The 24,887-nt window shown below is 38.8% G+C and overlaps 1 long non-coding RNA gene across 2 annotated transcripts in view; it reads left to right on the plus strand.

Annotated features, from left to right (window-relative positions):
* Positions 1 to 24,887, plus strand: part of LOC113894169 — a 65,944-nt gene that overhangs the window by 10,783 nt on the left and 30,274 nt on the right. The window lies entirely within an intron of this gene.

Raw genomic sequence — 24,887 nt, forward strand, 5'->3', positions numbered from 1 at the left:
GTTACATTTTATTTATCACAAGTAGTACAAGTTTTCCTTTGGTGGCAGTGTTGTTGTTGTTGTTTCACTTTTAAAGATAGTATGTTAGGTAAAAAGTGAATGGATAGAATATTAATAGATTGAATTATATAAAATTATCAGTATTCAACCATTGTGAGACATGAAAATGTCAATATTATGTCACTCAAACTAATATAATATTATAGGTATTATAATACTATAATATATAAACTATATTTATACTATAAAAAGGTTTATAATTATAAACCTGTTATACTATAAGTAAGAAACAATTTGTGACAATGTCATGGGAATGTCTGAAATCTGGGAATACCAAAATCATAATGAGTCCTAGCAGTGGACAAGAAGAGCTTCTTTTGACCTCTTCTTCATGTGTTCAAATAATTTTTTAACAAGAAGAGTAATGCTCACTTTGATTCTAGCCTTGGAGCCAGCAATGACCCATATATTTTCATTCTCTAATCTAGCATATTAATTCAGCAGATATTAAAAAGAACTAGCCAAATTAGAGGTTGCACTTTGTGCCATGAGCCATGAGCCCAAACACGACTTCAATAGATAATTGGCTGGCATATCCAAAACTTTGAGATTATTGAGTGAGTGTTACTTTATAATACAAAAGGCATAATATCCTAATTAAAACCACCATGTGAACTATGCAAAGACCAGAGAAAAAATAAATTTGTTAGCAAAATTTATCATCATCAATTATCAAACTTCCACAAGCAAAAGCCTATTTCTATTATAAATTCATCTGCTTAGTCTTATTGTTAGATGAGTTATGTCAAGAAGTTGTAGAACTTCTTGATTCAACAACCAAAAAGCCTGGCGCAGAATACAAATGGAAATAATTCAGAGCTATCAATATATAATCTCTAAAAGTGAGAATTCAGTGCTAAAATTCAAAAAGTGATGAGATTAAAAATAAAATTATAAATGCATTCCAAAAACATGAGAAAATGAAAAGGGAAGAGAACTTGAGAAGAAGTTTCCTACCAGGGAGATAATTAACTCTCCTATCAAAGACCATGTTTTCTTGTCCATAGAATTCAGCCTGTCCTTTCACCCATGGCCATGAAAATTGATGCAGTGTTACATATACATTTTAAATGTAAAATGAAGGAAGAAAATAAATAACCAAGGCCACAGTTTCCAAACCAACAGGAAAGAGAAAATGGAACATCATAAAACTATACAAGCAAAGAGAAAAAATCAATAAAATTCAGTGCAGCACATCTTCTCGCTTACTTCTGAGCACACAAATTCTGCTCATCTGGAATGCGCCAGGGGTATGGTATGCGTTATGAATCTTTCAAGTTTTCAGAAATATGGTCTATCATTAGAAGCACTGAAAAATACCAGTTGGCTTCACTAATTCTGTTCTTTGCTTTCTTCCAAACTTGGATATTGACGACGCTGGGGGCTTTGGATCCATCTTAGAGTCAACAGAACACTCAAGAGAGAAGGTAGATTAAGAATAGTGTTCTTCAGAAAAATTGTTTGGTCTCGCTCTCTCAATCCTGATGGAATTTTCCTGATGGCAAAAAAGTTTATCATCTCTTTTATTCCTCTAGGTAGATCAGTGCCATTTCTATACCAGGATATTAAGGTACCACCACCTCACTCCATCCTTGGTGATTGAGTATTTTAATGATCTTAAAATTACTCAGAAGAGTAATTCTCAGGATGAATTTTCCATCAGATTCATCCAGGAAGCTTTTTTTTTTTTTTAATTAATGTAAATTTCTAAGCACCATCTTGGAGAAGGAAATGGTAACCCACTCCAGTGATCTTGCCTGGAGAATCCCAGGGACGGGGGAGTCTGATGGGCTGCCGTCTATGGTTGTCGCACAAAGTCGGACATGACTGAAGCGACTTCGCAGCAGCAGCAGCTAAGCACCATCTTCAGCCTGAAGGTGAATATGAATTTTTATATGAATTTTATATGAATTTCTTGGAATTTATATGAATGAGCATTTTTTAAAAATAGGATACTCTGATATAACCAGGTGGTCCTAGTGGTAAAGAACCTGTCTGTCAATGCAGGAGACATAAGAGACACAGGTTTGATCCTGGGACCATAAAGATCCCCTGGAAGAGGGCATAGCAACCCACTCCAGTATTCTTGCCTGGAAAATCCCATCCACAGAGGCACCTGGATGATGACAGTCCATAGGGTTCCAAAGAGTCAGACATGACTGAAGCAACTTAGCACTCATGCACACATGATATAACCAGTCATAGAATGACATTTGAACACCATGATATAAAGGTACTTATCTCTTCCCTTTGTCTATATAACAGGCAAGATTTAATAGCATTCTTCTCTACCTTTAGATAAAAAAACTCCATAAAACCTTCCTCCATACCCCCCAAAATGTATGAAAATACACTGTTAATTAGTCTTAACTTTATCAAATATTTTAGAATATCTGATTCATTTCCTTTGAATGTCTTTCTATATCCTAATGTCATGTGTTAAGTTCCTTTATAAATATTGTGCTATATAAGTAATCCCCAGTAGTGAAGGCTGGCTAGCCCTTACTGGCATCATATTTCTCCTAGTCTGAATATATAGCAGAAAAACTAGAAACATATTTCTACTATTGAGTCTAATAGACTGACAAAAACCTGTTTTAAAATTCCTAGCCATCGAGCATTATAAAAAAAGGCAATATTCCAAATTTCCCAAGTGGCTCATTATAAACATTTCCCCATGTTACTTAGAGGCGTTATAGTGAATTCCAATAATATTCTCGTGTTTGGATCAAGACCCTAACAGAGTTTGCTGCAGTGTTTTCTGCTGCCTGCAATTTTGTCTAGTAAAGATGCTCTAGTGGGATTCTCTGCTTTGTGGTCCAGGGGGAAGTTACCAAATCTTTCCATGGTTAAGTTTTTGATCAAACTGATTTTAATGGCCCCTCCTATTTTATTCTACCTTATGCATAGATCATGATGGATTCAAGATTGCAAATCATGTTTTTACTATACCCCACATTATATCCTTGGCTAGGTAGAAAATGGTATGGACTGTTCTGGACTCATCTCTGTTAGTAGTGACCTATATAGCAGTGTCAGTCACTTACCTCTCTGGTCCTTAATATGTTTAACTGTCAATAGATGGCACTGGTAAAAGGACAAGTAGTCTTAAATTATTCCTTTAGATATATAGAATAATGTATCAAACACTCCTGAAATGGAACATTAGCAAACCAATAAAAAATTCTTTCATATCCCAAACCCTTTCTGTCCCATTAGAATAGCAGCAGAGGTAATCATAATCTATCTTGAATTATTGTATATCATTATCTTGTTTGCTTTTAGAAATTTTAAACCTGCATTTCTATCTTTTAAAGTATGTATATTGTTAGCTTTATACATTTAACATTTAGTATAGTTTCATAATATATATTCTTACAAGACTGGTTTCTATCCATCAGTATCATTGTATCACTAGAGTCCAAAATGTAACTATTCATTCCCCTGTTGATAAATATTTGGGTTGTGTCCAAACACTGCCACAAAAATTTTTATACACCTCTCTTGGTGGCCAAGTATTTATTATAAAAAAAAGTTTTAGAATCTTAGAATATACTTATCTTCAAATTTACCAAACAATACCAAGCTACTTCTAAAAAAAGTTCAGTTCAGTTCAGTTCAGTCGCTCAGTCATGTCCAACTCTTTGCGACCCCATGAATTGTAGCTTGCCAGGCCTCCCTGTCCATCACCAATTCCTGGAGTTTACTCAAACTTATCTCCATCGAGTTGGTGATGCCATCCAGCCATCTCATCCTCTGTCGTCCCCTTCTCCTCCTGCCCCCAATCCCTCCCAGCATCAGAGTCTTTTCCAATGAGTCAACTCTTCGCATGAGGTGGCCAAAGTATTGGAGTTTCAGCTTTAGCATCAGTCCTTCCAATTAACACCCAGAACTGATCTCCTTTGAAATGGACTGGTTGGATCTCCTTGCAGTCCAAGGGACTCTCAAGAGTCTTCTCCAACACCGTAGTTCAAAAGCATCAATTCTTCGGCACTCAGCTTTCTTCACAGTCCAACTCTCACACCCATACATGACCACTGGAAAAACCATAGCTTTGACTAGATGGACCTTTGTTGGCAAAGTAATGTCTCTGCTTTTTAATATGCTGTCCAGGTTGTTCATAATTTTCCTTCCAAGGTGGTGTATCAATATATAATCCAACCAGAAGTGGGTAAAAATCCCTGTTGTTCTAAATCTCATCAATACTTATTTTCTAGATTTTTTTTTTCAGTTTGCTTGGCTAATATTTTATCTTCCCTGTACTATATCAGTGGCAATTAGATACATTTTATTGCAACTGAAGAGTCACAGAATTCAAAATAATAATACTTACAAATCTATATTTTTAGAGAGAAAAGTAATACACAATAACAGGACAATTAAAATAAGGATATCCATCAAAGTCAAAGGCTGCTTAACAACAAGTCCAGGGGAGGTAGAATGAATTCCAATTGTCCTCTCTCTGTAAAGATCATGACAAATGCCCTTTTTTTCTCAACCAGGAACCACAAACCTGTACATAGCATACCCAGAAAAAGACAGCCCAAGATAGAGTTTCAGTTCAGTTCAGTTCAGTCATTCAGTCGTGTCCGACTCTTTGAGACCTCATGAATTGCAGCACGCCAGGCCTCCCTGTCCATTACCAATTCCCAGAGTTTACCCAAACTCATGTCCATTGAGTTGGTGATGCCATCTAACCATCTCATCCTCTGTCCTCCCCTTCTCCTCCTGCCTTCAATCTTTCCCAACATCAGGGTCTTTTCAAATGAGCCAGCGCTTTGTATCAAGTGGCCAAAATATTGGAGTTCCAGCTTCAATATCAGTCCTTCCAATGAACACCCAGAACTAATCTCCTTTAGGATGGACTGGTTGGATCTCCTTGCAGTCCAAGGGACTCTCAAGAGTCTTCTCCAACACCACAGTTCAAAAGCATCAATTCTTTGGCACTCAGCTTTCTTTATAGTCCAACTCTTACATCCATACATGACTACTGTAAAAAGTATAGCTTTGACTAGATGGACCTTTGTTGGCAAAGTAATGTCTCTGCTTTTTAATACACTGTCTAGGTTTATCATAGCTTTTCTTCCAAGGAGCAAGCATCTTTTAATTTCATGGCTGCAGTCACCATCTGCAGTGATTTTGGAGCCCAAGAAAATAAAATCTATCACTGTTTCCATGGTTTCACCATCTATTTGCCATGAAGTGATAAGACTGGATGCCATGATCTTAGTTTTCTGAGTGTTGAGTTTTAAGCCGGCTTTTCCACTCTCCTTTTTCACTTTCATCAAGAGGCCCTTTACTTCCTCTTCACCTTCTGCCATAAGGGTGGTGTCATCTGCATATCTGAGGTTATTGATATTTTTCCCAGCGATCTTGATTCCAGCTTATGCTTCATCTAGTTTGGCATTTGCATGATGTATCTTGCATATAAGTTAAATAAGCAGGGTGACAGTATACAGTCTTGTCATACTCCATTCCCAATTTTGAACCAGTCTGTTGTTCCATGTCTGGTTCTAACTGTTGCTTCCTGACCTGCATACAGTTTTCTCAGGAGGCAGGTCAGGTGGTTTGGTATTCCCATCTCTTTAAGAATTTTCCACAGTTTGTTGTGATACACAGTCAAAGGCTTTAACCTAGTCAATGAACAGAAATAGATGTTTTTCTGGAATTCTCCTGCTTTTTCTATGATCCAATGGATGTTGTCAATTTGATATTTGGTTCCTCTGCCTTTTTTATATCCAGCTTGAAAATCTGGAAGTTATTTTAGTTGAAACTCACTGCTATTATACAGAAACCTGATGATGTTATAGTAAAGTGTAGAAAGAACAGAAGCATTCTATAATCCAAAAATTAAATCTCTGTCTTTTCATGACCCTATGCCCCTTGGCTGTGATTCTCAAAGTGTTTTTCATATTTTTTTGCCTTTCCATTAGGTGAGACAAGAAAGCCAGAGAGAGGTTGGATTTAAGTATTCTACTTTCTCCAGGTCAGTTAGGTTCTGGTGAAATTTAAATTGGTTAAGTAAAGTTATGGTTAACTGTGTCTTTGGAGGAGTGAGTTAACTCCTTTGTTTAGAATGCTCTAATGTCTTTCAGAATGCTTACTTTCTCTTCCACCAGAAGTATGGGTGGTGTCTTCTCCAGTCTTCATCCTGAGGTAAACGTGGTAGAACTCCAGGAGGTAAAATGCACAAAACTGTGCCCTCCTCCCAAGCCCAGCCCACAGGTGCTTTTAACTCTAAAACTAGTCCATATGTGGCAGAAGGCAATGGCACCCACTCCAGAACTCTTGCCTGGGAAATCCCATGAATGGAGGAGCCTGGTAGGCTGCAGTCCATGGGGTTGCGAAGAGTCGGACACGAATGAGCGACTTCACTTTCCCTTTTCACTTTCATGCACTGGAGAAGGAAATGGCAACCCACTCCAGTGTTCTTGCCTGGAGAATCCCAGGGATGTGAGCCTGGTGGGCTGCCATCTATGGGGTTGCACAGAGTTGGACACAACTGACGTGACTTAGCAGCAGCAGCAGTCCATATGTTACCCCTAGCAATCCATCAGTCACATTTTAAGTGCTCTTATGAGTACTGGCTCCAGAATCAGGCTTTTGCTTGGGCTTAGGCTCTAGGCAAACAAAAGGTAATATGATTTTTGGTACTTAATTCTCTTTCCAATTTTTAGGACACCAGTTTAACCTATGACATTTGGTGGATCCATGTGTTATCTGATGGATCTAAAGAGAGGTGTCCATTTTCAGTTTGTTCAACTTTTTACTTGTGAGAACAGGAGTGATAACTTCTAAGATATTTATATGTTTGACCAGAAACCACATGCTTTATTTCTTCAGGAATTTCTTTTTTTTTTTTTCTTTTTTATATTCCTTTGGAGTTTTACCTAAGAAATTTTATAACATCTGTGCTGAGAATGCATTCCTTGAGAGAGGATTTGCATTTGCTTCTGCTAGACCCTTGAGAGAACACTAGCCCAGGAATATTTTACATAATTTCTTGACTCGGGACTTTTAGATACTGTAGGCCTTAATTCTCAACTTGTGTGAAGGCTAATATGTAGTTAAGAACTTTTAGAGCAAACGTTTAAATTTTTATCTCATCTAGGACTCAAGGCCAGAATTTACAAGGTTCTTTGCTTTTTCCCTTCACATATTGTATATTTTCCCAATTCCTTTTTTTTCCTGACGAAGTATCTTATTAAGAATGCCCTTCCTCCTCTCTTCCACAAGATTGTTAAAAGAAAAGTTATAGCTTCTTGGAAATCTACAAATTCTTTTTATGAAATCTTCCATCTTATTTCTTTGTATTGTGTTACCCAAAAGTTCATTTTGCTTTTTTTGCATAAAATGGTATGGAAAAACCTGAGCAATCTTTTTGGCCAATCCAATATTTTCTGTCCCACCTTTTTCTGCTCCTGGACAACTTCTATTTTACTGAGTACTAAAATATACATTTAAGTTTTTCTTTTAATTTTCCATTTTTTGTGTGAAAGGAATCCATTTGGTGTACCTTGCCTACAATATTGCCAGGAATAGAAATCTGGTTCAGTTTTTATTTGTTTAATATATTAGGATTTAAATACATATATTTAAATATATATATTAATATATATGATATATCTTTCCACAACTACAAAAATGTAAAAAAGCATTAAAGTAGAAAATCTCCATGAGTGTTTCCTCTTCTAAATTCAGCATTGTGGTTAAAAATATGAGCGTTGGTGCCAGAATTACTGAGATTGATTTCCACTTCTGCTAATAATTAGTGACCTTAGGCTAGTTACTGAAGCCTTCTGTGTTTTAATTTCTTCATATTTAAAATGAATGTAACAATATCACCTTCCTCATAAGGTCAATAGGAGGTTTAATGAGCCAAGATATGCAAAAACACCTGAAATTGTGACTGTCACATAGCAAGCATTCAATAAACCTCTACTACACTACACTAACACCGTTATGTATTTTTATTGTCTATTATTGCTGTTGCCTTGTGATCGTTCCTGGTTAGTTGTATGGACTGAAAGTTTGTGTCCCCCTAAAATTCATGTGCTGAAGCAGTAACCCCCAATGTGATGATGTTTGCATATGGGATGTAATTAAGTTTAGATAAAGTCATGAGGGTGGTGCCCTCATGATGCAATTTGTACCCTTTTAAGAAGAGGAAGACACATAAGAACACACTCTCTCTCCCTCAGAGAGGACAGCTGTCTATAAGCCAAAGAAGCAGGCCTGCACCAGACACTGAATCTGCAGACACCTTCATCTTGGATTTCTCAGCAATGAACCACAAGAAGTAATTTTCCACTGATCAAGCCACCCAGTCTAAGGCATTTTGTTACAGAAACCTCAACAGATTAAGATATTGGCTGCTGCTGCTGCTAAGTCACTTCAGTAATGTCCAACTCTGTGCGACCCCATAGACAGCAGCCCACCAGGCTCCCCCATCCCTGGGATTCTCCACGAAAGAACACTGGAGTGGGTTGCCATTTCCTTCTCCAATACATGAAAGTGAAAAGTGAAAGTGAAGTCGCTCAGTGGTGTCTGACTCCTAGAGACCCCACGGACTGCAGCCTACCAGGCTTCTCCATCCATGGGATTTTCCAGGCAAGAGTATTGGAGTGGGGTGCCATTGCCTTCCCCAAAGATATTGGCTAATTCAATATAATTAGTAAATCTCTGTTCTTAATTATCTTTTTGGAATATACTACTTGACTGAATTCCTTGTTTCTAGATGAACGTAAGCTGGCTATACACAGGGCACCAGGAAGTAGGTACTTTTGCCAAAATAAAGAAAAAGTGAACACTTTTCTTCAGGCGCAGCTGTTTGTACTGTCCTACAAACCTACTTTGTTCAAAGCTGGTGTTTTTCCTTCATCCAAGAACAGAATTGCATATCCTTTAGAAAGTTGAGAGTTTCTGCTGTCTAGAGACTGAATAGCTGTACTGGACTCTCCTGGTTTAATTTCTTTATACCTCTAGGCAATAAAAAGACAGATTGTCAGGTATAATCAGTGACATGTTCCAGGGAGGCCATGTACACATCTACCTAGACTTGCACTTCCATCTTTTTTCTTAACATCACATCACAGGACAAAAGCCATCCTCGCCACTCATTCATTTATTCACTTTGTTATTTATCAGTTTTACAATAGGTGTTGTGTTAGGCACTTGTGATAGTATGTGGGTTAACAGGAAATCCCTCCTCTCAAGAAAGTCACAGTCTAGTGACAAAACTCATCCACACAAAAAATTTACACACAGTGCCGGAGGGAGTGGAAAAAAGCTTCACTGAGTAGAAGTGATATTTTATCTAGGTCTTGAAAGTCGAAAAGGAATCTATCTTTTGGAGAGAAAAGAATGTACATTCCAGGCAAAGTGAACATTATATGCTAAATTATAAAAGTCAGTCATTTAAACTAGTTTGGCTTCAGTTAGCCAACCCATATGGCTGGAGTGTAAGGTGTATTGGGGGAGGAGGAAAACATATGAGTCTAAAAGTTCAACAGAGAGCAGAGGCCTCATATGCTCAGGTTTGGGATGCTGTCTTCGGGTAGTAAGTCCACACATACCAGAGAGCTAAGCATCAAAGGATATAATCAAGCTTGTGTTTAAGAAAAAAGAGTGGGAAATAGGATGAAGGATTGTCATGTTGAGACCAGTTGGGGGCAGTTATGTGATTCAGGTCTGAGCACAGGCAAGGCAGTGAAGATGGAAATGAGAGGGAGTGATTTGAAAGACTTGAACAGGCAAAAATGACAGGATTAGGTGAGGGATTATAAATGAAGGATGAGAAAAGCAGGGCAGGGCTTCAGAAAGATTTCTAGTGTGACATGTTTAACTGACATAGAGAATACAGAATTGAAAGCAAAGTGCTAGAAGAGCACTCATTTGTTTTTAATTCTATACCAGGAAACACTGCACAAGGCTTGGTCAAATAACCACGACAGCCTTTGCACACTTGAATTTCTGGATGCTCTGTAGCCCAGGCTTGCTGCCATTCTGTCTCTCCTTGGAGCAGGCCTCGGGGACTCCACCTACTCCCCAGTCTCTGAAGCTGTGAACATCAACTTTATCCCTCGAGGATTCTCTCCCCTCGAGCTTCCTTGCAGAGAGTAACAGTCTCCCCAGCTTCCTCCTTCCTTCTACTCCTCAAAGACCGGTACACATGACATTTGAAAAAATGACTATTAATCACCACAGAGAAATAGAGAAAAGCAAGAATAACAAACACAAGGGAATTGCAAAGTTTAAGAAATTGTACAGATTTCTTTACCCTTCTCTTACTGAAAAAATAACAGAGAACCAGTTCCGCTGCTCCTCCCCTGCATCTTCTTAAAGCTTTATTGGTAAGGATGGGGAACAGCCATCTCCTCAAGCTAGTCTACTGTCGGTCCTTTAAGAAGAGGACATGCTCACTCCTTTCTCATGAGAGCCCTTCCTTTTAAGGGACTGGCATGAATTCCTTCACATCTGTACAAATATAGTTCAACAAATATTTATTGAAACTTGCTGTCCTCCAGGCACTGTGGTGGGCCCTGGGACTACAGTAGTGAAACCGACATAGTTCCTGTACCGGAAGCTCACCCAGTAGGGTGGAAGAAATCGAACACCTATACCTTTACCAGGCAGTGTCCTTTCTCAAACAGATAATGGACTCAGGTAACCTCCATGGTGGCAGGAATTTTTTTTAAAATAAGTTTCATTTCCTGCTGTCTATTCCATCACTCTTCCATCACCAAGAATGGAGCTCAGTGAATAGTTGGTGCCTAATCAATGCACCTTGAATCATGACATATTCTCCATCTAAAACAGAAAGCTCTTTGTACACTTCCTCAAAAAAGAACTGATTCCTCTTATGACTAAGATATTTAAAAGTACTCCTATAAGAATAATATTCTTCATATTCAGAAAACTATAATTTAAAAAGTGATTCATCCACTGGAATTGATTTTACTTCATTCCCAACTTTTCTCTTGTTCTGTGAAGTGTATGAAAACTATTACTGAGTTGTGCTAGGATTTATTATGTTTAGAAAACATGAGGGATAGAGGGGCAGGGCAGAAGGCAATCGATATGAGGACTTCAAGACACCACCAGGCTCCTTATACTGAGATTAGTATGTTTGGGGTCTATACTTGTGGCAGGTTGTATTTCCCAGAGGTGGCAGATTTTACTTTTCAAAATATCTTCCAATATACATGATTTTCTTTCACTGCAATTTTAATTTTCCTTTTATTGAGAGGTAGGGTCTCAGTTCTCTCTCTTTGAATATGAGTCTGTGCTGTGTGCTTAGTAGCTCTGGCCCCCTGGGCTGTAGCCCACCAGGCTCCTCTGTCCATGGAATTCTCCGGGCAAGAATACTGGATTGGATTGCCATTTCCTCCTCCAAGAAATCCTGACCCAAGGATTGAACCTGCATCTCCTGCATTGGCAAGCAAATTCTTTATCCACAAGTGGGCTTGTAGAAAAAATGATGCTACATGACTTCTGAAAGTGAAAGTTGCTCAGTCGTGTCTGACTCTTTGCCACCCCATGGACTATACAGTCCATGGAATTCTCCAGGCCAGAATACTGGAGTGGGTAGCCTTTCCCTTCTCCAGGGGATCTTCCCAACCCAGGGATTGAACCCAAGTCTCCCACATTGCAGGAGGATTCTTTACCAGCTGAGCTACAAGGCTAGCCCATAAAAGCACCAAAGTTCTGTGTGGTTCTCTTGAGACACTCACCAGAGCTCTGAGAAATCCTGTTAGTAGTTTGGCTGTTTTCAAGCCACCATGCTGTGAAGAAGCCCAATCTGGCCTTCATGAAGAGACCAAGGAGAGAATGGACGTGAAACAAAATTAAACATTGATTCATATTGAGTAATTTTTACTCAAAACTGACCTGTAGTATTGTTCAGTGTCTTAGTGTTAATTTCTTGTTGTTGCTGTTCATTCATCCAGTTGTGTCCAACTCTTTGTGACCCCATGGACTGCAGCATGCCAGGCCTCCCTGTCCCTCACCATCTCCCGGAGTTTTCCCAAGCTCATGTTCATTGCATCGGTGATTCTGTTCATTCCTTATTGAGTTCTTAATAGCACTCAAATACATTTTTCTTCTTTCTTTCCTCTTTTTTCTTTCTTTCTGAAATACCTCTCCATCATCACTGTGCTTGGTCTTGGAGGAAGGGTAGGTAAACCAAAATACTGGGGTGAGCAAGGGATTCAAGTTCCTCTCAGGACATTAAATCTTGGGCAGAGTGAAATAATTACCAAGAAATAGAGCTGATTCATCCCATCCATCATGATGAGGTTATTAGTCAATGTTCTCCAGATCCCTGAAGTAGTTTTGGCTCTCATCCTATTCTAAAGACACTTTTGTGAACTTTCCTACAATCCTATACAAATTCCTTTTCTGCAAAATCTATCTGGCATACAATTTTTATAGATTCTTAGATAATCCAAGTTGAATTTTGAGTCTTTATATTCAGGGATTGACAAATCTATACAAATATTGACCCCAAAAAATTTATGCTTAATCTCCAGCAGATCAGCAAATCTGGTCCAGCAGACCAGAAGATCATTTTGGTCCCTGACACATTTCTCACGTTTGATATTCCCTAACTAAATTGATGTTTAGAACTTCCTGGGGTCAGAACCTTCTTTTCCTCTATTTTTATTGTATCATAAATTTTGTAGTATTCTGTTTGCAAATAAGTGCACATTCCTTAGAAAACTTAGAAACTAATGATAAACCAAATGAAGCATAAAAAAGAAGAAATTTAATTTCTCCATATTACTAAAGGACATACAATTACAAATTAGAAGATGCCCAATTTGAACTAATTTAGATAAGAAAGAAATTTATTTGCAAATAAGCATATAACCAAATATAAAACCAGATATATAACCAATTTGGTTTTATAAACATATAGCCAAATTTCAGCAGGGCAAGGATGATGTTGTTCTCAGGGATGACTGAGTCCAGTCATTCCATTTTCATCCATACTTATCTAAGGAGCTGTTGTACTACATCATACATCACAACTTGGGGGTAGAAAGACTTAATTACAGGCAATTTCAGGCCGAGTCCAGCACCAATGCATATAGGTGACCTCCAAGCAAGAAATATGTTACCTAGCTGATTTTTAGCTTTTATCTATAAGCTATAATTTTCAAAAGGTTCTACAAATTTCTTTCCGAGTGTGAGGCAACCTGATCAACCCATATAAACTAGTTAGCATGAAGCAATCAGCTGTGTCCCCCTCAGTCACTTCCTGTTGTACAGTTAGTTAAATATTTGACTGTTCAGTATTGACATGTGGACTCCAACCCCAATTCTACTGCCATGAAAGATGACTCCATGATCATCCTCACTGTGTCACTGGAAGTAACAATCTACCTACATTTGGCTGCTAAAGTCACATGATAATTCAGAAGTCTTTAGCATTCATAGTACCTAGGCTCCTCAGCTACAGAAAAGTTACCACCTACAATCAATCCAAAGGCTTCTCATTCATAAGGAGGGAGAAAATGTTTATATATTAAATACCTACTGTTTGTCTTGTACTTGGTTATTTTCTGAATATGTTTCTCAGTCCTTTCCCTCAACAGTATGAACATTCCTAATCAGGTTCAGAGACTGCCCCAAGGTATATATTAGAAGTAATCACAACACCTCCATTCTTGGACAAGGGCCAAAGTCTTCTATTATAGCTGTTGGGGTTTTAGAGGATCAAAATATAACAAGTCTATTTCTCATCGAGATTTGGAACGAATTAATAGATAGACAAAAGAAATTGGGAATCAAATTGTTAGCTTCATTGATTGGAGGACTTGGCTGAGATTTGCAAACAAATAGAATTCTGTGGCTCTCTTTCCCATGCTCATCCTGTCATAGTCTGCTTGGTTTAAATGTTGAGTCAGCCTAGCTGAGGAACAGTGCCCACAAAAAACTGATACATATACCTGCCTAAGACAGTTGCTTCAAAATGTCTTGGGGCAACAGGAAAGAAAGCAGAACAACTCCCCAGTATTTAAATTAATAATTGCCTCTGTGTGTGTATTTTCTTTTGTCATTCTCTCTCTTTACAACCAATACCTATTTTCCTTTTCATTAATTTTTTCTTCAACTTTCACTACAATTATCCAATACCAGTGAGCTTTCTAATCCATTGACTATGAGATTTCTCTTGTCCATTAACAACCTTCCATTCTTACATCCTAATTTACTCTCATTTCCATAGGTTGGAATAATAATTATTTGCAAAAAGTACTCTTAAATATGCCTGTTCATGGGGAACTCTATATTTTGTAATAACCTATATGGGAAAGGAAGCTTAAATAGAATGACTATATTTATATATAACTATGTATAATATATGTGTATATATAAAACTTAATCTCTATGCTGTATACCTGACACTAATGCAACATTGTATATCAACTATACTCCAATAAAATGTTAAAAAAAAAAACACAACATCCATAAAAAGTATGAAATTTTGCCATTTACAACAACATGGATAAACTTGGAGGGCATTATGCTAACTGAGATAAGTCAGACAAAGACAAATACTGTATGACATCTGTAATTTGTGAAATATAAAAATTTACCAAACTGGTGGATATAGCAACAGAAACATATTCACAGATTATGAGAAAAAACTACTGGTTCTCTTGTGGCTCAGAGTCTTCCTGCAATGCAGGAGACCCAGGTTCTATCCCTGGGTCAAGAAGATCCCCTGGAGAAGGGAACAGCTACCCACTCCAGTATTCTTGCCTGGAAATTCCATGGCCGGAGGAGCCTGGTGGGCTACAGTCCATGAGGTTGCAAAGAGTCCGACACAACTGAGTGACTAACAATTCCAATTCCAATTCCCACTGGTGAGAAGAAATGAAGAAGGGGCAAGATAAGGGTTAGAGATTATGAGGTACAAACTGCTATGTGTCAAATAGGTAAGTTACACAGATATACTGTACTGTACAGGACAAGGAATATAGTCAATATTTTATAACTATAAATGGGGCTTCCCTGGTAGCTCAGTCGGTAAAGAATCTGCCTGCAGTGCAGGAGACCTGGGTTCAATCCCTGGGTCAGGAAGATCCCCTGGAAAAGGAAATGGAACCTACTCCCATATTCTTGCCTGGAAAATCCCACAGAGGAGCCTGGCTGGCTACAGTCCATGAGGTCGCAAGAGTCAGACATGACTTAGCAAGTAAATGACCACCATAAATGGAGTATAACCTGTAAAATCATGAATCAGTGTTGTACATGTGAAATTTATATGATGTACATTAATTATATTCAATAATAAATATGTAAATAAATGAAAAGAAAAGACTGGGCATTGGCTGAATTCAATGCTCACAGTATCCTTATGCTGAAATCAAGTTGTCATCTGGACTGTGTTGTTCTCTGGAGGCTCAGCTGTGGAAGGACTCACTTTCAGGCTCCCTCGGTTTCTGGCAGAATTTCTTTTTCTCATGGCTGTGGACTTATGGAACTTCATTCTTCAAAGTGAACAAAAGAGAGTTTCTGCTGTCTAAAGTTTCTATCTTCAGGGAAGGCTTGGCTACACTTTTAAAGGCCTTACTTGACTAGGTGAGGCCTGTCTAGGATAATGTCTCTTGGATTAACTCAAATACACGTGGTTATGGACCTTAATTAAACATCCACAAAATCCCTTCATCATTTCTATGTTTTATTGGTTAGAAGTCAAAAGGAAGGTATTATATATGAGACTTCAAGAGATCAGTTTGTGTGTCTACACAGGCCTCTCAAAGCCCCAGTTCTTATTTATATTGGTTCAACTTAACCCTCTACTAACACTGTTTCTGAACTCGAACATACAAATACTGTCATAAAAAAAAAAAAAAAATCACATATTTGGCTGTTCGGTCAGTCTTCAAACACATGGAAATAAATCTTAAGCAGCTTTTTAACACTGGATGTACTTCACTAGAAAACTCTCTCTCATTTCTGGGAAGCTATTGTCACATCTTTTACTCTTCACCATTGGCCAATGACAGAGCTTTATACTCCAAAGAGAAGTACCTCATCCTTCTACTATCAAGTCTACCAACTCCCCATTTTGTGTACCCACTCTGCCCTTATTCTGTCTCTGCTTCTACTTAAGACCAACACTTTCCTTTAATCTTTTCCTCATGGATTGCTATCTCAAGGAATTCATGCTGTCATGATTCTTTTCTTTTCCCCCCTTGTTGTGTCACTTCATCTCCTTCCTTTAAAAAAAAAAAAAAATCTTAAAACGCAGTCTCTTAGTTGTGGCTTGCAGGTTCTTAGTTGCAACACTGCATATTGCAACTAAGATTTATTGCATCCAAATTAAAAAAAAATACTTCCAAGAACAATCTCTGCAATTTTTCAATAAAACTACAATGATTCCATAAATTTAAAAAATTATTAAAATGAAATCAAATAATTATTAATTATTAATAATTAAAGAATTATCAAAATGAAAGCAAAACAATATTTTTTTTGTTTTCTTTTTCTCCAGGTCTTCTGACTGCCTTTCAATTCTATGCTTCCTTTCACCCCAGAGCTCCTTAGGAGTTGTTTCTGTTAACTCTCTGAACATTCTCAACACCCATTTTTTCCCTCGGTCCCTCTTAATCTGTTGCCATTTCATCAGGGACATCATTGACTTTTCTTCCTACTGTAAGCAATATTCAGTTCCTTATGCTGTTGTTAAGTCTTGTCCAACTGTTTGTGACCCCATGGAGTGTAGCCCACTAGGTACCTCTGTCAGTGGGATTTCCCAGGCAAGAATATTGGAGTGGGTTGCCATTTCTTTCTCCTGGGGATTTTCTGAGCCCTTGGATAGAACCCATGTCTCCTGCACATATCTTATAAATTTCAGGTAGATTCTTTACTACTGAGCCACCAGGGAAGTCCCAGGTCCTCCATCATTTAGAGGAGCCAGCAAAGAAGACTAAAAAAGAGAGAGCTACAAAGTGTGAGAGGAAAAAAAAAAACACTAGAGTCTATGGTGTCACTGAATCCCAGAGAAGGGTATATAAGAAGGGAGTGGTTAATTGGAGATAATTACAAGGACTCCACCTTTCCTATGCAGAGGACATGCATTCAATCCAGTGTATCAACCAGGGATTTTAAGAGATTTGCCAGTTTTGTTACATAATCCAGGTACATATAGTCTATACTTATACTCTGCCTCTCCAGAGTTCCTTTGGTTGTCCCCTTCTATGAAGCACCCAAATTCCTTGACTCTACTTACTGTCTTTGAATGCCACCCTTCCCATGACTCCTCACATTATTAGAGCATTTGCACTCATCTTATGATTTCTACAAATTTGCTTACTTACACCCATTCCAATGTTCAACAAAGTGCAGTCCAGTTGCTATGTGAAAGGGATTCTCCCTCCTTAGAAGGCACTGGTGAAGGGGATAATTTTTTTAATTTATTTTTTTATTGAAGGATAATTGCTTTACAGACTTTTGCTGTTTTCTGTCAAACCTCAACATGAATCAGCCATAGGTATACATATATCCCCTCCCTTTTGAATCTCTCTCCCATCTCCTGCCTCATCCCACCCCTCTGGATGGATACAGAGCCCCTGTTTGAGTTTCCCGAGCCGTACCGCAAATTCCCATTGGCTATCTATTTTACGTACAGTAATGTAAGTTTCCATGTTACTCTTTCCAAACATCTCACCCTCTCCTTCCTCCTCCCCATGTCCATAAGTCTATTCTCTATGTCTTCTTCTCCATTGCTGCCCAGTACATAAATTCTTCAGTACCATTTTTCTATGTTCCATACATGTGCATTAGAATATGGTATTTATCTTTCTTTCTGACTCACTTCACTCTATATAATAGGTTGTAGGTTCATCTACCTCATCAGAACTGACTCAAATGCACTCCTTTTTTATGGCTGAGTAATATTCCATTGTGTATATGTACTACAACTTCTTTATCCAATCATCTGTTGATGGGCATCTAGATTGCTCCCATATTCTACCTATTGTAAATAGTGCTGCAATGAACAACGGGATACATGTGTCTTTTTCAATTTTGGTTTCCTCTGGGTATGTGCCTAGGAGTGGGATTGCTGAGTCATATGGTGGTTCTATTCCTAGTGTTTTAAGGAATCTCCGTACCTTCTTCCATAGTGGCTGCATCAATTTACATTCCTTCCAACAGTGCAAGAGTCCACGCCCTCTCCAGCATTTATTGTTTGCAGAGTTTTTGATGATGGTCACTCTGACTGGTTTGAAGTAATAATATCTCATTGTAGTTTTGATTTCTATTTCTCTAATAATGAGTGATGTTGAGCATCTTTTCATGTGTGTGTTAGCCATCTATATGTCTTCTTTGGAGAAATGTCTATTAGGTCATTAACCCACTTTTTGATTGGGTTGTTTGTTTTTCTACCATTGAGTTGTATGAGTTCCTTATATATTTTGGAAATTAATCCTTTGTCAGTTGTTTCACTTGCTATAATTTTCTCCCATTCTGAGGGTTGTCTTTTTCCCTTGCTTATAGTTTTCTTTGCTGTGCAAAAGCTTTTGGTTTATCCAGTTCCCACTTGTTTACTTTTGTTTTTATTCTGTTACTCTAGACGGTGAGTCATAGAGCATCTTGCTTTGATTTATATCATCAAGTGTTCTGCCTATGTTTTCCTGTAAGAGTTTTATAGTTTCTGGTCTTACATTTAAGTCTTTAATCCATTTTGAGTTTATCTTTGTGTATGGTGTTAGGAAGTGTTTTAATTTCATTCTTTTACATGTATCTGTCCAGTTTTCCCAGCACCATTCATTGAAGAGGCTTTCTTTGCCCAATTATATATTCTTGCCCCCTTGTCAAAAATAAGGTACCCATATGTGCATGGGTTTATTTCTGGGCTTTCTGTCTTGTTCCATTAGTCTATATTTCCGTTTTTTGTGTCAGTACCATGCTGTCTTGATGACTATAGCTTTATAGTATAATCTGAAGTCAGGACGATTTATTCTTCCAGCTCCATTCTTCTTTCTCAAGACTGCTTTGGCTATTTGGGATCTTTTGTGTTCCCATATGAATTGTGAAAATTTTTGTTCTAGGTCTGTGAAAAATACCATTGGTAATTTGATAGGGATCACATTGAATCTTGAACATGGAGTAGCTCCTCTTGGCCCTCCTGCACTGCGCAGCCACCGCTCCTTGAACGTTCAAGGTCAGGAGGGGCAGAGGTGAGGATATATCCCTCGTCCAAGGTAAAGAGCAACAGCTGCAGTTTTCTGGAGCAGCCGTGAAGAGATAGCCCACGTCCAAGGTAAGAGAAACCCTAGTAAGACGGTACGTGTTGCGAGTGGGCATCAGAGGGCAGACAAACTGAAACCATAATCACAGAAAACTAGTCAATCTAATCACACAGACCACAGCCTTGTCTAACTCAATGAAACTAAGCCATGCCATGTGGGGCCACCCAAGATGGGTGGGTCATGGTGGAGAGGTCTGACAGAATGTGGTCCACTGGAGAAGGGAATGGCAAACCACTTCAGTATTCTTGCCTTGAGAACCCCATGAACAGTATGAAAGGCAAAATGATAGGATACTGAAAGAGGAACTCCCCAGGTTGGTAGGTGCTCAGTATGCTACTGGAGATCAGTGCAGAAGTAACTCCAGAAAGAATGAAGGGATGGAGCCAAAGCAAAAACAATACCCAGTTGTGGATGTGACTGGTGATAGAAGCAAGGTCCGATGCTATAAAGAGCAATATTGCGTAGGAACCTGGAATGTTAGGTCCATGAATCAAGACAAATTGGAAGTGGTCAAACAGGAGATGGCAAGAATGAACGTCAACATTCTAGGAATCAGCAAACTAAAATGGACTGGAATGGGTGAATTTAACTCAGATGACTATTATATCTACTACTGTGGGCAGGAATCCCTTAGAAGAAATGGAGTAGCCATCATGGTCAACAAAAGAGTCCAAAATGCAGTACTTGGATGCAATCTCAAAAACCGACAGAATGATCTCTGTTCATTTCCAAGGCAAACCATGCAGTATCATAGTAATCCAAGTCTATTCTTCAACCACTAATGCTGAAGAAGCTGAGGTTGAAAGGTTCTATGAAGACCTACAAGAACTTTTAGAACTAACACCGAAAAACAATGTCCTTTTCATTATAGGGGACTGGAATGCAAAAGTAGGAAGTCAAGAAACACCTGGAGTAACAGGCAAATTTGGCCTGAAATACAGAATGAAGCAGGGCAAAGGCTAATAGAGTTTTGCCAAGAGAACGCACTGGTCATAACAAACACCTTCTTCCAACAACACAAGAGAAGACTATACACATGGACATCACCAGATGGTCAACACTGAAATCAGATTGGTTCTATTCTTTGCAGCCAAAGATGGAGAAGCTCTATATAGTCAGCAAAAACAAGACCGGGAGCTGACTGTGGCTCAGATCATGAACTCCTTATTGCCAAATTCAGACTGAAATTGAAGAAAGTAGGGAAACCACTAGACCATTCAGGTATGACCTAAGTCAAATCCCTTATGATTATACAGTGGAAGTGAGAAATAGATTTAAGGGACTAGATCTGATAGATAGAGTGCCTGGTGAACTGTGGATGGAGGTTCGTGACATTGTACATGAGACAGGGATCAAGATCATCCTCATGGAAAAGCAAAAAAGCAAATTGGCTGTCTGGGGCAGCCTTACAAATAGCTGTGAAAAGAGAAGCCAAAAGCAAAGGAGAAAAGGAAAGATATAAGCATCTGAATGCAGAGTTCCAAAGAATAGCAAGAAGAGATAAGAAAGCCTTCCTCAGCAATCAATGCAAATAAATAGAGGAAAACAACAGAATGCGAAAGACTAGAGATATCTTCAAGAAAATTAGAGACACCAAGGGAATTTTTCATGAAAATATGGGCTCGATAAAAGACAGAAATGGTATGAACCTAACAGAAGCAGAAGATGTTAAGAAGAGGTGGCAAGAATACACAGAAGATCTATACAAAAAAGATCTTCACGACTAAGATAATCACGATGGTGTGATCACTGACCTAGAGCCAGACATCCTGGAATGTGAAGTCAAGTGGGTCTTACAAAGCATCACTACAAACAAAGCTAGTGGAGGTGATGGAATTCAAGTGGAGCTATTTCAAATCCTGAAAGATGATGCTGTGAAAGTGGTGCACTCAATATGCCAGCAAATTTGGAAAACTCAGCAGTGGCCACAGGACTGGAAAAGGTCAGTTTTCATTCCAATCCCAAAGAAAGGCAATGTCAAAGAATGCTCAAACTACCGCACAATCTCACCAGCCGGTAAAGTAATTCTCAAAATTCTCCAGGCCAGGCTTCAGCAATATGTGAACCATGAACTTCCTGATGTTCAAGCTGGTTTTAGAAAAGGCAGAGGAACCAGAGATCAAATTGTCAACATCCTCTGGATCATGGGAAAAGCAAGAGAGTTCCAGAAAAACATCTATTTCTGCTTTATTGACTATGCCAAAGCCTTTGACTGTGTGAATCACAATAAACTGTGGGAAATTCTGAAAGAGATGGGAATACCAGACCACCTGACCTGCCTCTTGAGAAATTTGTATGCAGGTCAGGAAGCAACAGTTAGAACTGGACATGGAACAACAGACTGGTTCCAAATAGGAAAAGGAGTATGTCAAGGCTGTATATTGTCACCCTGCTTATTTAACTTATATGCAGAGTACATCATGAGAAACGCTGGGCTGAAAGAATCACAAGCTGGAATCAAGATTGCTGGGAGAAATATCAATAACCTCAGATATGCAGATGACACCACCCTAATGGCAGAAAGTGAAGAGGAACTAAGAAACCTCTTGATGAAAGTGAAAGAAGAGAGTGAAAAAGTTGGCTTAAAGCTCAACATTCAGAAAACGAAGATCATGGCATCTGGTCCCATCACTTTATGGGAAATATATGGGGAAACAGTGGAAACAGTGTCAGACTTTATTTTTGGGGGGCTCCAAAATCACTGCAGATGGTGATTACAACCATGAAATTAAAAGACACTTACTCCTTGGAAGAAAAGTTATGACCCACCTAGACAGCTATGACCCACCTAGACAGCATATTTGGAGAAGGCAATGGCACCCCACTCTAGTACTCTTGCCTGGCAAATCCCATGGACGGAGGGGCCTGGTAGACTGCAGTAGCTGAGTCAGACATGACTGAGCAAGTTTACTTTCACTTTTCACTTTCATGCATTGGAGAAGGAAATGGCAACCCACTCCAGTGTTCTTGCCTGGAGAATCCCAGGGACGGGGGAGCCCGATGGGCTTCCGTCTATAGGGTCGCACAGAGTCGGAAATGACTGAGGCGACTTTGCAGCAGCAGCAGACAGCATATTAAAAAGCAGAGACATTACTTTGCCAATTTTCCAGTGGTCATGTATGGATGTGAGAGTTGGACTGTGAAGAAAGCTGAGTGCCAAAGAATTGATGCTTTTAAACTGTTGTGTTGGAGAAGACTTTGAGAGTCCCTTGGACTGCAAGGAGATCCAACTAGTCCATTCTAAAGGAGATCAGCCCTGGGATTACTTTGGAAGGAATGATGCTAAAGCTGAAACTCCAGTACTTTGGCCACCTCATGTGTAGAGTTGACTCATTGGAAAAGACTCTGATGCTGGGAGGGATTGTGGGCAGGAGGAGAAGGGGATGACGGAGGATGAGATGGCTGGATGGCATCACCGAGTCGATGAACATGAGTTTGAGTGAACTCTGGGAGTTGGTAATGGTCAGGGAGGCCTGGCATGCTGCAATTCATGGGGTCTCAAAGAGTCGGACATGACTGAGCATCTAAACTGAACTGAATTGATGTTGAATCTATTGATAGGATTTGATAGTATAGTCATTTTCACAATATTTATTCCTCCTACCTATCCAGGAACATGGAATATCTCTCCCTCTGTTTATGCCATCTTTGATTTCTTTCATCACTGTCATAATTTTCTGTGTACAGTTCTTTTGTCTTCTTAGGTAAGTGTATTCCTAGATATTTAATTCTTTTTGTTGTAATGGTGAATGGGATTGATTCTTTAATTTCTTTTTCTGATTTTTCATTATTAGTATATAGAAATGTAAGTGATTTTTGTGTACTTATTTTGTATCCTGAAACTTTGCTAAATTCACTGATTAGCTCTAGTAATCTTCTAATACTATCCTTAGGGTTTTCTATGTACAGTATCATGTCATCTTCAAACAGTGATGTACTTCTCCTTTTCTGATCTGGATTCTTTTTATGTCTTTTTCTTTGATTGCTGTAGCTAGGACTTCCAGACCTATATTGAATAATAGTGGTGAAAGTGAACACCCTTGTCTTGTTCCTGATCTTAGGGGCAATACTTTCAATTTTTAACAATTGAGAACAATGTTTACCATAGGCTTATCATATATGACCTTTACTATGTTGAGGTAGTTTACCTCTATGCCCATTTTTTGAAGAGTTTTAATGATAAATGGGTACTAGATTTGTCAAAGGCTTTTTCTGCATTTATTGAAATTATCATATGGCTTTAATCTTTCAGTTTGTTAATATGGTGTATCACATTGACTTATTTGAGTACATTGAAGAATTTTTGCATCCCTGGAATAAACCCAACTTGATTATGGTGTATGAACTTTTTGATGTGTTGCTGAATTCTGTTTGCTAAAATTTTGTTGAGGATTTTTGCATCTGTGTTCATCAGTGATATTGGCCTGCAGTTTTCTTTTTTTGCGGTGTCTTTCCTGATGTTCAGGCTGGTTTTAGAAAAGGCAGAGGAACCAGAGATCAAATTGGCAGCATCCGCTGGATCATGGAAAAAGCAAGAGAGTTCCATAAAAACATCTATTTCTGCTTTATTGACTATGCCAAAGCCTTTGACTGTGTGAATCACAATAAACTGTGGGAAATTCTGAAAGAGATGGGAATACCAGACCACCTGACCTGCCTCTTGAGAAATTTGTATTCAGGTCAGGAAGCAACAGTTAGAACTGGACATGGTACAACAGACTGGTTCCAAATAGGAAAAGGAGTCTGTCAAGGCTGTATATTGTCACCCTGCTTATTTAACTTCTATGCAGAGTACATCATGAGAAACGCTGGACTGGAAGAAACACAAGCTGCAATCAAGATTGCCGGGAGAAATATTAATAACCTCAGATATGCAGATGACACCACCCTTATGGCAGAAAGTGAAGAGGAACTAAAAAGCCTCTTGATGAAAGTGAAAGAGGAGGGTGAAAAAGTTGGCTTAAAGCTCAACATTCAGAAAATGAAGATCATGGCATCTGGTCCCATCACTTCATGGGAAATAGATGGGGAAACAGTGAAAACAATGTCAGACTTTTTTTTTTTGGTCTCCAAAATCACTGCAGATGGTGATTGCAGCCATGAAATTAAAAGACGCTTACTCCTTGGAAGGAAAGTTATGACCAACCTAGATAGCATATTCAAAAGCAGAGACATTACTTTGCCAACAAAGGTCTGTCTAGTCAAAGCTATGGTTTTTCCAGTGGTCATGTATGAATGTGAGAGTTGGACTGTGAAGAAGGCTGAGCGCTGAAGAATTGATGCTTTTGAACTGTGGTGTTGGAGAAGACTCTTGAGAGTCCCTTGGACTGCAAGGAGATCCAACCAGTCCATTCTGAAGGAGATCAGCCCTGGGATTTCTTTGGAAGGAATGATGCTAAAGCTGAAACTCCAGTACTTTGGCCATCTCATGTGAAGAGTTGACTCATTGGAAAAGACTCTGATGCTGGGAGGGATTGGGGGCAGGAGGAGAAGGGGATGACGGAGGATGAGATAGATGGCTGGATGGCATCACTGACTCGATGGACGTGAGTCTGAGTGAAC

This window comes from Bos indicus x Bos taurus, chromosome 6, assembly GCF_003369695.1.
Source record: "Bos indicus x Bos taurus breed Angus x Brahman F1 hybrid chromosome 6, Bos_hybrid_MaternalHap_v2.0, whole genome shotgun sequence".
Taxonomy (NCBI): Eukaryota; Metazoa; Chordata; class Mammalia; order Artiodactyla; family Bovidae; genus Bos; species Bos indicus x Bos taurus.